Source organism: Narcine bancroftii, chromosome 1 (genome assembly GCF_036971445.1).
Source record: "Narcine bancroftii isolate sNarBan1 chromosome 1, sNarBan1.hap1, whole genome shotgun sequence".
Lineage (NCBI taxonomy): Eukaryota > Metazoa > Chordata > Chondrichthyes > Torpediniformes > Narcinidae > Narcine > Narcine bancroftii.
Window position 1 is genome coordinate 281,454,703 of NC_091469.1, and position 13,222 is coordinate 281,467,924.

Consider the following 13,222-nt stretch of genomic DNA (forward strand, 5'->3'; position numbering starts at 1 on the left):
TGCATCTTTTGCAAAGTTTCCAGTTCTGTCAGTTATACATCATTTGTAAACAGACTGCAGATTGATTTTATGTTCATCTTAGTCGACCCTGAACCCCGTAATGTCTGGATCCTGTTGAATAATTTCACCAAAGGTTCTATAGCTAATACGAAAAGAGCTAGAGATAATGGACATCCTTGTTTGCTAGATCTGTACAGTGGGAATGCTGGAGATACTTTCCCATTTGTTGCAACTTTGGCCTTAAGTTCATTAGGGCTTGATTCCAATTTATAAAGTTTTGATCTAATCCAAATCTTACCGGCATTTTAAATAAAAAATCCCACTCAAGTCTATCAAAAGCATCCAAGGCAACTGCCACAATTAAATCACCTCTTTTCTGGACAAATGTAGTTACATTGTCTGCTGATTGCCTTTTTTTTTAACAAATCCTGTTTGATCTTAATTTTATCAATTTTGGCAAAAATTTCACCAATCTGTTTGCCAAAGCTTTGGCTAGAATTTTATAGTCCGTATTCAACAAAGAAATTGGTCTATATGATGACTTTTTTTTTTATGATGACTTTTTCAATGGATCTCTATCTTTTTGTGGAATTACTGTTATCATTGTTGTTAAGAAAGAGTCCGGCAGGGTGTGTGATCCAACTGCTTGATTTAATACCTCCATAAAGAGAGGCATTACAAATCCTTAAATTCTTTATAGAATTCCAGTGGGAAACCATCCTCACCAGGAGATCTATTAATGTGCAAATAATTCAATGTTTCCTCTATCTCCAATTGAGTAAAAGATGCATTGAGTTCCTTCTGCTCTACCAAATTCACATTTGGGAAGACCAATTGTGACAATTATTTATTTTATTAATATCTCCTTGAGATTCCGATTTATTTAATTTGGAGGACGCGTTGTGGTTGAGCATCCTTGTGTTCTCAGCTGACGTGTATGTGATGGTGCCAAGGCTGCTTCAATGGAGGTGAATCAACTGAGTCTTAATCTGGAATTCAACGTGGAACTTTTCTCGATCACATTTTATCCTATGCTTAACCTGTCATAATTAATTCACAACATATTTAATATCCATCAAATTTTGTAATTCATGTCACATGATGTTTCTGAATAAACCATGAATAGTGAGGTTATTAAGTTTCCTGCCAGCAAGATTTCTCCTTGATCCTTATCAGTGTAGAAGAAATGAATAAAATCTTGTGAAGCTGACTTTGGAGAGCAAGAATGTGTCAATTTGATAAATGGGTGCCTAGGCAATAGTTTGGTAGAAACATTAGGCTTGTGTATATTCTAAATTTTCCTCATCTCATGCTTTCAGACATAATGATTGACATTTAATTCAAGAATTCTCTATGTTGCCATTGTGTTAACAAATTTCTATTTATTGTTTATTCAACAGAGTAATGCTGAACTTTGATTTTCCAATTAAACTTTTTTTTGCAATGTTGCCAAAGATAAATCTTTTCAACAAAAGGCACAAGCATTTTCTGATGTTTAAGATTTTTTAGATGGTATATGCTGCACAGCTATCAGCCATTCAGTTACGAAAACATTATATTCCTGCTGTCAAATGAGAGTTCTAAACTTGCAACTTTTCTTAGCTTTATATTTCTTAATCAAAATCAGTGTACACTAATGATAACGAAGCTTTACCACTTTCATTGTGTTATCTGACATCAAATCATGGATGGTCTTTACATGTAGCACTTCCTTCAGCTCCCATTATCATTCGAATCACCTAGTTTCCCTCCCTCCCTGTTGATGCTTAGGCTAAACCCATTGATGATCACTGTTCTAATTTTTGAATCATTTCAAACCTTCACATCTGGTCCAGCACCAAGAGCATTTCCTATCGATCAACTATTGGCCAGAACTGGTTCTTTAGTTTTGTAAAATCCTTCAAGTTTCATTCTTTATCTCTCTAATGGTGACTTCTTGATTTTTAATTCCTATAACAACTGATCTGCGTAATAGTACTTGTGTCTTGCATGAAAGATAAATGGATTGAATAGTATTCTTGTCACTCTTGCCCACTGCAATTCTTTCCATAACAAATGGATTAAAAAGAAACACGATAGCTGCAGACATTGTGATTTAGTAAAAACACCAGAATGCAACAGGAACTTCACTGGTTTATTCAGCATCTAGGATTTTTTTGACAAAAATATATTGCTAATGTTTCAGGGCTGAGCCCTTGAAAATCCTTATTCACATTTATGAATCCCTTTGCCTAATCCTACACCTCCTCTCTTTAGCGTTGCATGGCTCTCACTCCTTGTGTTTTCAAATGTGTTCTCTATGTTAATTTTTTTATCTTGTCTATTTTTATAAACTTCAGTTATATTGCCATTACACTCTGGAATTTTTTTTAAAACCCTCTCATTTTCAACAGTTTCCTTCAAATCTATTTTTCCCAATCACTTCTCAAATTTTTTTAAAATTGCAATTCCATCTGGATGCATCAGCAATGATTAAATGCCGTTGTTGCCATACTTGAGTTTTAAAAGCTTATAATAAAAGTTAAGTTTCTAGTAATGATTGGGTGCAATAAAATTCTGATTTTAACACTAAAGCCCCAGGAAAAAGAAAGATCAGAAATATGGTGCATTTGTAGCTAGTAAGGGAGAAGATAGAAAAGTTCAAATTATAATAACTAGTACAGTAAAATCCCTGTTATCCAGAATTCAAGCAACTGGCAAAAAAAAAGGAAAATAAATGAGTAGAAAATATGGAAGTTTAAAATTGGCATTTAAAAAGTTCTCCATTCATGCAACACGCAGTTTCAAGCAACCAGAAAACTCACTTATCCAGCATCAATAAATCCCTGAAGGTGTTTGTACTGTAACAATAAAATGGAGACTATGTTTAGTATCCAGTGAGAAACATGAGGATTGAATGTCACTTAAGCCTTTTACCTTTATCCTGCATTTGAGTACAGATTGGTGTTGGAAAAATTCCAATACATGAAAACTGTATAAAAAGACTTGGCCAGACAAAGTCTTATTTAATAGCTGATGGGCATGAAAAAAGCTTCACAAAATCAAAGTCACGCTAAACATTTGTTTATATCTTTCACTGGATACAAACAGAATGAATTAAAAATACTTTCCTGGGTTACATGTTGTTGCTGTTATCGTCAAGCTAAAAAGATTTGTGGAAAGAATAAGAGCTCCGGAAGAAAAGTAAACCTGCCTGAGAGGAAGTCACTCATGAAAACAGGCTGGAGGAACTTTCCTACCAGAAAGAATACTTTGGTCAACATTGTTAGTGAGTTGCAGTGGAAATCTGCATACCCATTTTCCAAGAGATTTTAGCATATTTTGAATGAGTAGGAATAAAATTTCCCTTCTGACTCACAAGCTTACAGAAAGAAGAGAGACCAAACAAGAAAGGAACAAAAGATGGGGAAAAAATAATCAAAGAAACATTGGAGTAAATAATGCATCGTTGTCTGGAGGGAAAGATTGATGGCTTACCTGAAAATGAGTGGAAAAACAGGCAAAATGCAATTGAAACTGGTTTCTGTATCTTTGAATCACAGGAATTTGCAAATCAAATTCACACCCTCAAATTTTGAATACATCATCTGTCTATATTTCGGTGTGTCTGACACATTAAAATTTGTTGCACCTTTACAATATTCAAATCTGAAATTCTTCCAGTGTAAAGTGTTATCGTATTGGAAATTTTAAATTAAACATCTTTTAATATCTTTTCAAGTAACCAATCCACTCTTGCAACAAGTGACTTTTGCATTGTCAGCTTTCTTAAATATACCACCTCTTTTTTTGGATGGCCCGTAGTATCTTCCCCATATGCAATTTAAATTGATATTTTGTCCAAAGTATTTCACAGGCTGTTACAATAGTGTAATAAAAATACTTCACTTTCTCTATAATTGAAGCTGTTTCTGTGAGAGTTGGGGGATTTAAAAACTGATGTGAGAGAAAGAAAATTAATTATCTCTGCAAATTTATACAATGATCATTTTTCTTTAGCTCTTTCTAGTTTATAATGAAGTGTGGTTGAATGAGTAAAGATGAGTCAATTATTGCCATTGAAGTGAACAAGGAACATTGTCCATTACTGTTTCGTAGCTTTTGATCATACTGTAGATTCTCCCTTGATTCCATGTCTTTAGGGTCTTATTTCTTTTAAGTCCACATTGAGCAAGTGTTCTGATGATTTTTGGGTCACATAAACGTGACAAGAGCCGGCTGATTATAAACTTCCTTTGTTGATTGTATGTTGCTTGGTGTCTGTTCAACATTTCCTTTCCCTGTGCCAGCATAATTAACAATACAATAGGAGAGATCAAATCCTTGCCTCCTTTTTCCAAGTTTCACAATTGGTGACAAAACTTTGTTTGCCCTGGAAATTTTCAGAATCCTTTTCAACATTTTAACTTTTTTGTCTTTCTTAACTCAATGGAGAGAGTGAAACATTAAAGTTTGCAAAAGCTTTGATTGTAGTAGAAACACACAGAAATGCTGGTGGAACTCAGCCAGTTTCGCAGCATTCTTAGGAGGTAAAGATATATCATTGAGGTTTTGGGCCTGAGCCTTGAAGAAGGGCTCGGGCTTGAAATGCTGGTAATGGATGTTGCGAGACTGGCTGAGTTCCACCAGAATTTCTGTTTGTTTTTAACTAAATGGAGAGTCTAGGTCGGATTCCACCTGAGGTGGGGGAAGAGCAAAGGAGAATAAAATTCTCTCTCTTTATTGTGACTGCTTTCAAATCTTTACATTCTTTTTATGAAAATGAAAAGATCATCTGCTTCACTGCACTGTGGTCTCTGTACTGAGTTTTACTGTCACTTCCTAATCTGTTGGTTTCTGCTACATTTTGTGTATAAAAAATTACACTGCGCATATAGGAGAAATAGATTCTGGGTGAATTACTTATGATTGTTGAAGGTCTTACATAAATGAATATTTTTGTAGTGAGCTATTGCAACTTGCCTCAATTTTCTTGCACAAGTCTGACCCTCCATCTATAATCTTAAAATCAAAATGTGGTGCCTATTCCACAGAAGAGTATCAACTAGTATCAGGTTACTCCCCTCAAGTGGTACCATGCTGTCTTAGTATCCTCAGATAAGATACAAATACATTACTGGAAGATGGAAATAAATTTGGAAACTATTTTTGTCAAGGACCTCAATATTGCAATTAAGGAAACTTTCTTTGAGCTTCTTCCTATATGTGCCCTATTTCTATATAAGAGTTTAATTTGTGATATTCCTAATCACCTGGTGTTCAGCAGTAGGAAGTAATTGTTGCTTTGGCTTTGTTTCAATATTTCATTATGAAGTCACTGAAGTATTTGTGACTTTTTTTCTTCAAACATATTTTTAACTTTGTTCTTTTATAATTATGAACTAGCAGGGATGTCTGAAGAGAGAGGAGAATATTCAGTCTATTAGGCCTGATTACACTGATCACCTTTAAACATAACTGCACAGGAGGAGGCCATTCACCTCATTGTGCCTCTACAATCTCTGACAGAATCGTTTCCCTGCTCTGGCCATGTTGCTCTCTGCAAGTTATCTTTCCTCACACAATGAACCAATCCCCTTTTTAAGGAACTTTTTTTCCATTTATCAAAGCTTATTTATAACTGTGCAGATGAATGGGAGCAAATTATAAGTTAATGCCGTTTCTGAACATAAACAGGAGCAGGAGTAGACCATCCGGCTCGTCAAGCCTGCTCCGCCATTCAATGTGATCATGGTTGATCTGATAATAGGCTCATCTCCGCCAACCTGTCTTAATTCCCTTACTATGTAAAAATCTATCTAATACATTTTCTGAGGTCACCTCCACTGCTTCAAAATAGTTTCTAAGTTTATTTCTATCTTCCAGTCGTGTCTTTGTATCTTATCCAAGGATACTAAGACAGCATGGTGGCACTTGATGTTTTACAATGTTGCATCATTTTTGCACTACTTTATGGGAGGGCGCCTGCAGAAATTTAAATTTGAATACTTTTGCAAGGAAATGTCAAGTATACACATGCCACGTGTATATAAAATAGATGTCCTGGACTCGCTTAATGATTGTTAGAAGGCTTGTTCCCATGTGGCTCCCCATTACACATGTTCCTACTAACTGATTCTCTTTTACTCTTTTTGACATTGATGTACAAAAATAAGAGCTGTATTATTTTTTTTTAAATTTTTTATTTTGCTCATTATGAACCATATTAATCAAAATACACACAAACATTTCCCTCTTGAATATACAGTGTCATTTTCTCCACTTTTTTCCCCTCTCCCATCCCTCCCTCCCTCCCACCCCCCTCCAAACCCCTTAAACATTCAACATATACAATACAATAAACCCATTAAACAATGTCATCACACAATGAAAATAAACAAGAAAATTGTGTCATCTACTTTTACACACTGGGTCAGTTCATTTCATCTTCTTCTCATTCTATCATTTTAGGGGGTGGAGGTCCGCGGTAGGCCCTCTCTGTTGTGTTCCATGTACGGATCCCAAATTTGTTCAAATAATGTGACTTTATTTTTTAAATTACATTTATTTTTTTCCAGTGGAATACATTTATTCATTTCCATGTACCATTGCTGTACCATTCCATGTACCATTGCTCTCTTCTGATTTTCAAGTTGACATTATACATTTTTTTGCTACAGCTAAGGCTATCATAATAAATCTTTTTTGTGCTTCATCCAGCTTAAGGCCTAATTCTTTACTTCTTATATTACTTAAAAGAAAGATCACTGGATTTTTTGGTATGTTTTTTGTGATTTTATTTAATATCTGATTTAGATCTTCCCAAAATTTTTTCACTTTCTCACATGCCCAAATTGCATGTACTGTTGTTCCTGTTTCCTTCTAACAGCGAAAACATCTATCTGATACTGTTGGATCCCATTTATTTAACTTTTGGGGCGTGATACATAGCCTGTGTAACCAATTATACTGTATCATGCGTAACCTCATATTTATTATATTTCTCATAGTTCCGGAGCATAACTTTTCCCATATTTCATTTTTTATCTTTATGTTTAGATCTTTTTCCCACTTTTGTTTGGGGTTATAGCTTATTTCATTATTTTCTTTCTCTTGCAGCTTGATGTACATGTTTGTTATAAATATTTTAATTATCAAAGCTGCTTCCTTCTGGTAATCTCAGTCTGCTTCCCAATTTGTCCTTTAAGTAGGTTTTCAGTTGGTGGTATGCAAACATTGTACCATGAGTTATTCCATATTTGTATTTCATTTGTTCTCTTTGGCTTGGCTTTGCGGACGAAGATTTATGGAGGGGCAATGTCCACGTCAGCTGCAGGCTCGTTTGTGGCTGACAAGTCCAATGCGGGACAGGCAGACACGGTTGCAGCGGTTGCAAGGGAAAATTGGTTGGTTGGGGTTGGGGGTTGAGTTTTTCCTCCTTTGTCTTTTGTCAGTGAGGTGGGCTCTGTGGTCTTCTTCAAAGGAGGTTGCTGCCCGCCGAACTGTGAGGCGCCAAGATGCACGGTTTGAGGCGATATCAGCCCACTGGCGGTGGTCAATGTGGCAGGCACCAAGAGATTTCTTTAGGCAGTCCTTGTACCTCTTCTTTGGTGCACCTCTGTCACGGTGGCCAGTGGAGAGCTCGCCATATAATACGATCTTGGGAAGGCGATGGTCCTCCATTCTGGAGACGTGACCTACCCAGCGCAGTTGGATCTTCAGCAGCGTGGATTCGATGCTGTCGGCCTCTGCCACCTTGAGTACTTTGATGTTAGGGATGAAGTCGCTCCAATGAATGTTGAGGATGGAGCGGAGACAACGCTGGTGGAAGCGTTCTAGGAGCCATAGGTGATGCCGGTAGAGGACCCATGATTCAGAGCAGAACAGGAGTGTGGGTATGACAACGGCTCTGTATACACTAATCTTTGTGAGGTTTTTCAGTTTGTTCAAATGATAATAAATTATTTCTCAAAAAACAATTTTCTATTCTTTTAATTCCTTTTCTCTCCCATTCTCTAAAGGAAAGGTTATCTATTGTGAAAGGGATTAGTTGATTTTGCATCAATAATAATTTTGGTAGTGGGTAATTTGTTTTTTTTTCTTTCTACATGAATCTTCTTCCAGATGTTGAATAGATGGTGCAGTACTGGTGAACTTCTATACTGCAACAGTTTTTCATCCCACTTATAAAGTATATGTTCTGGTACCTTCTCCCTATTTTATCTAGCTCTATCTTGGTCCAATCTGGTTTTTCCCTTGTTTGATAAAAATCTGATAGATATCTTAATTGTGCTGCTCTATAATAATTTTTAAAGTTTGGTAGCTGGAAACCACCTTGTTTGTACCATTCTTTTAATTTACCTAGTGCTATCCTCGGTTTCCCCCCTTTCCACAAGAATTTCCTTATTATTCTCTTTAAGTCATTGAAGAATTTCTCTGTTAAAGGAATTGGTAACGATTGAAATAGGTATTGTATCCTTGGGAAGATATTTATTTTAATGCAATTTACCCTTCCTATCAGTGTTTGTGGTAAATCTTTCCAATGTTCTAAGTCATCTTGTAATTTCTTCATTAATGGCTGATAATTTAATTTGTATAGATGGCCTAGATTATTATCTAGTCTAATACCTAGGGATCTGATTGCTTGTATTTGCCATTTAAATGGTGATTCTTTTCTAAACTTTGTGTAATCCGCATTATTCATTGGCATCGCTTCACTTTTATTTGCGTTGATCTTGTACCCCGATATTTCTCGATATTCCTACAATTTCTTATACAATTCTTTTATTGATAATTCTGGTTCTGTTAAGTATACTATGATGTCATCTGCAAATAGTCTGATTTTATATTCCTTCTCTTTTATTTTTATCCATTTTATTTTATTTTCTGTTCTTATCAGTTCTGTCATTGGTTCTATTGCTAAAGCGAACAGTGAGGGAGATAGTGGACATCCCTGCCTAGTTGCCCTGCTTAATTTAAATTTGTTTGATATATATCCATTTACTGTCACCTTAACCATTGGTCCCTTATATAATGCTTTCATCCAATTAATATATTTCTCTGGTAGGTTGAACCTCTGTAATATTTTGAATCAATAATTCCATTCTACTCTGTCAAAGGCTTTCTCTGCATCTAAAGCAACAGCCACTGTTGGCGTCTTATTTCCTTGTGCTGCATGAATTAAGTTAATGAACTTACAGACATTGTCCATTGTTCATCTTTTCTTAATAAATCCAGTTCGATATAGTTTTACTATTTTTGGTACACAGCCAATCTTTTTGCCAATAATTTTGCTATTATCTTATAATGTGAGTTAAGTAGACATATTGGTCTATACGATGCTGGTGTTAGTGGATCTTTCCCTATCTTTGGTATTACTGTAATTATTGCTGTTTTTCATGAATCTGGCATGTTTTGTGTTTCTTCTATCTGGTTCATTACTTCCAGGAGAGGAGGAATTAATAACTCTTTAAATGTTTTATAGAATTCTATTGGGAGTCCATCCTCTCCAGGTGTTTTATTGCTCGGTCGTTTTTTTTTAATATATCCTGTATTTCCTCTATTTCAAATGGTTTTATCAATTTGTTTTGCTCTTCTTGCAATTTCGGTAGTTCAATTTTATCTATAAACTCATCTATTTTGTCTTCTTTCCCTTCATTCTCAGTTCGGTATAATTGCTCGTAGAATTCCTTGAAGGTTTCATTGATCTCTGTTGGGTTATATGTAATTTGTTTGTCCTTTTTCCTAGATGCCAATACAGTTCTTTTAGCTTGTTCTGTTTTAAGCTGCCAAGCTAGTATTTTGAGCGTTTTTTTTCTCCTAGCTCATAATACTTCTGCTTTATTTTCATTATGTTCTTCTCCACCTTATACGTTTGTAGTGTTTCATATTTTATGTTTTTGTCTGCCAATTCTCTTCTTTTTGTTGTATCTTCCCTTGTTGCTACTTCTTTTTCTGTACTTACTATTTCCCTTTCCAGCTGTTCTATTTCCCGATTGTAGTCCTTCTTCATCTTAGTTACATAACTTATTATCTGCCCTCTGATGAAGGCTTTCATTGCATCCCATAATATAAATTTGTCTTTCACTGATTCTGTATTTATTTCAAAGTACATTTTAATTTGGCGTTCAATAAATTCTCTAAATTTCTGTCTTTTAAGTAACATGGAGTTTAATCTCCATCTATATGTTCTTGGTGGGATGTCCTCCAGTTCTATTGTTAATAACAAGGGTGAGTGATCAGATAACAATCTAGCTTTATATTCTATTTTCCTAACTCTCCCTTGGATATGGGCTGACAACAGGAACAGGTCAACCCTTGAGTATGTTTTATGTCTACTTGAATAATATGAGTATTCCTTCTCCTTTGCGTATTGTCTCCTCCATATATCCAAAAGTTGCATTTCCTGCATTGATGTAACCATAAATTTGGCTACTTTGTTCTTTTTGCTAGTCTTTTGTCCAGTTTTATCCATCTTTGAATCCAAATTAAGTTTAAAGTCCCCTCCTATCAATATATTCCTCTGCATATCTACAATCTTCAAAAAAATATCTTGCATAAACTTTTGATCCTCTTCGTTAGGTGCATATATATTGACCAAATTCCAGAGTTGTGAATATATCTGACACCTTATCATTACATATCTCCCTATTATTTCCTCCTCTATTTTGATTGGTATATTTTTATTGATTAATATAGCTACACCTCTGGCTTTTGAGTTATATGATGCTGCCGTTACGTGTCCTACCCAGTCTCTCCTTAATTTATTGTGTTCCACTTCAGTTAGATGCGTTTCCTGCACGAATGCTATATCTATTTTTTTCTTTTTTCAGTAAATGTAATAGCTTCTTCCTTCTGATTTGGTTATGTATTCCATTAATATTTATAGTCATATTGTTCAACATGGCCATCTCATACTCTGTTTACATCTCATTTCCACTTCCTCACCACCACCTTTCCCCTTTTCCCCATTTTCATTTCTCAATTTTCCTTTTTTGAATTCAGTGTATGACAACACTTCTAAAACAAAATACTTCACCCGCTCCCACATCTAAAATTCCCTTAACTCCAAGTTTCCCCCCCTCTCTAAGTCGCCTCTTGTCCCTTGCCGGGCAACCACAACTCCCCTCTCGGACTGCGAACCCGTTCGCAAGTGTCAACTGATTTTGCAGTGACTGTTATTCTCTCCCACCCAACCCCCTCCAGGAAAGACTTTTATCTTCACATTAAAACAAAGCTCCCCCTCTTTTCTTCTCTTTTTCTTTTTCATTTTTTTACCCCCCTCTTTTTTTCCCCCTTCTCCCTTACTTCCCTTTTCTTCCCTCCTTTAGTTCTTACTTATACATTATTTTTACATCTTTATATGTAGTTTGTCGTTGTTCTTCGTTCTTGTTACATTTCTTCATCTCTCTCTGTCTTGCAGGCGTTCTGCAAATTTTCATGCTCTCTCTGAATCCGAGAACGGTCTGTTTTGCTCCCCCGGGATAACTACTTTAAGCACCGCTGGATATCTTAACATAAATTTATAGCCTTTTTTCCATAGGATAGATTTTGCAGTGTTAAACTCCTTCCTCTTCTTCAGGAGCTCAAAACTTGTGTCTGGTAGAAAAATTTTTTTTTGACCTTTGTACTCCAGTGGTTTTTTTTTTGTCTTCTCTAATTTTATTCATTGCCTTCTCCAATATATTTTCTCTTGTGTATCTCAGAAATTTTACAAAAACGTATCTTGGTTTTTGTTGTGACTGTAGTTTCGGGGCTAATGTTCTGTGTGTCCTTTCTATTTCCATTCCTTCCTGCATTTTTGGGATTCCCAGGACTTTTGGGATCCATTCTCTTATAAATTCTTTCATATCTTTGCCTTCTTCATCTTCCTTTAGGCCCACTATCTTTATATTGTTTCACCTACTATAGTTTTCCATTATATCCATCTTCTGAGCTAACAACTCAGTTACAAAAGTGTTTCTTTAACTTTTTTGTTACTTTCTTCCAATTTTCTTCTTAAGTCGTTCACTTCCATTTCTACCGCCATTACACATTCTTCCACATTTTCTAATCCTTTCCCTACATCTGTTATGACCAGCTCTATTCTACTCACTTTTTCTTCTGTACTTTCATTTTTCTTTTCATTTCACTAAATTTTAGTGTCAGTCATTCTTTTAATGCTTTCATTTGTTCTTGAAATTTTTTAAAATCTATGTACTGTCCATTCATTTTACCTCCTATTCCTCTGTGCAGAGCTTGGTGTTCTTCTTTCTCTTCTTCTGTGTCTGGACTTGTGTTTGTGTCTTCTACTTCTCTGCCTTGTATCTGTGTCTCTTCTGACTTTCCTGTTGAGTTGCTTGCCTCACTTTGCTGGGCTTCTTGCTTGGCTTCTTGCTCTTGGTCCTCTTCTTCTGGGCTAGTCATCTGTTGGGCCTCCTGTTGCTGTTTTTCTTCCCTATCACTCCCTTTCCTGTCGCTTTCCTCTTCTTCCAGCTGGTGTCGGGCATCCCTCAGTGTCATTCTTCTGTGTCTGCTCTTGGGTTTGTGTCTTCTACTTCTCTTCCTTGTAACTGTCTCTTCTGACTTTCTTGTTGAGCTGCTTGTCTCAGTTTGTTGGGTTTTTTTTTCATGGTTTCTTGATGTTGGTCTTCTTCTTCTGGGCTGGTTATCTGTTGGGCCTCCTGCTTCTGTTTTTCTTTCTAATCCTTCCCTTTCCCATTGCTTTCTTTTTCTTCCAGCTGGGAGCCCTGCTGTCGGGCATCTCTCAGCTGTTCGTGCTGTGTAGTTTCACTCTACAGCTGGTTCCCCCCTCTCGTCGATGTTCTCCTTGTCCTTGTTGTGTGCATCACGCACCTCTGTTTGGCTCAGTGAGCTATTTTTGCAGTCCCGTGGTCGGTAGGTTGCGACCCTGCCGGGTTGCCACTAACCTCGGGGAGCGGGCTCCTCTTTCCACAGCGGGTCCCTGCTTTTTCGTGCAGGTAAGGCCTTTTCCTTTCTCTTCTGGCGTCTTTCCTTCTTTTTTTCCCATTGTTTTTGGTTTTTCTTTCTTACGTGCCATTTTCTTTCTTTTCTCCACACCTTTATCTTTTATTTGTTGTGTTCTGTGTATCTGGGGCTTTGCTTTTCTTTCACTTTTTTTCTTCTTTTCTGGAGAGGGCTGGTGTTCCCCTACCGGCCACTACTCCATCTCGTGACTCCTCCATGAGCTATATTATTGAGTCAACAAGTAAATGAAAAATAATTTTACATTCAAAATAATCTT

At 36.3% G+C, this 13,222-nt stretch overlaps 1 protein-coding gene across 3 annotated transcripts in view; it reads left to right on the forward strand.

Moving 5' to 3' along the window:
• Positions 1 to 13,222, forward strand: part of LOC138744817 (cleavage and polyadenylation specificity factor subunit 6-like) — an 80,383-nt gene that overhangs the window by 49,146 nt on the left and 18,015 nt on the right. The gene's annotated exons all lie outside the window — the stretch shown is intronic.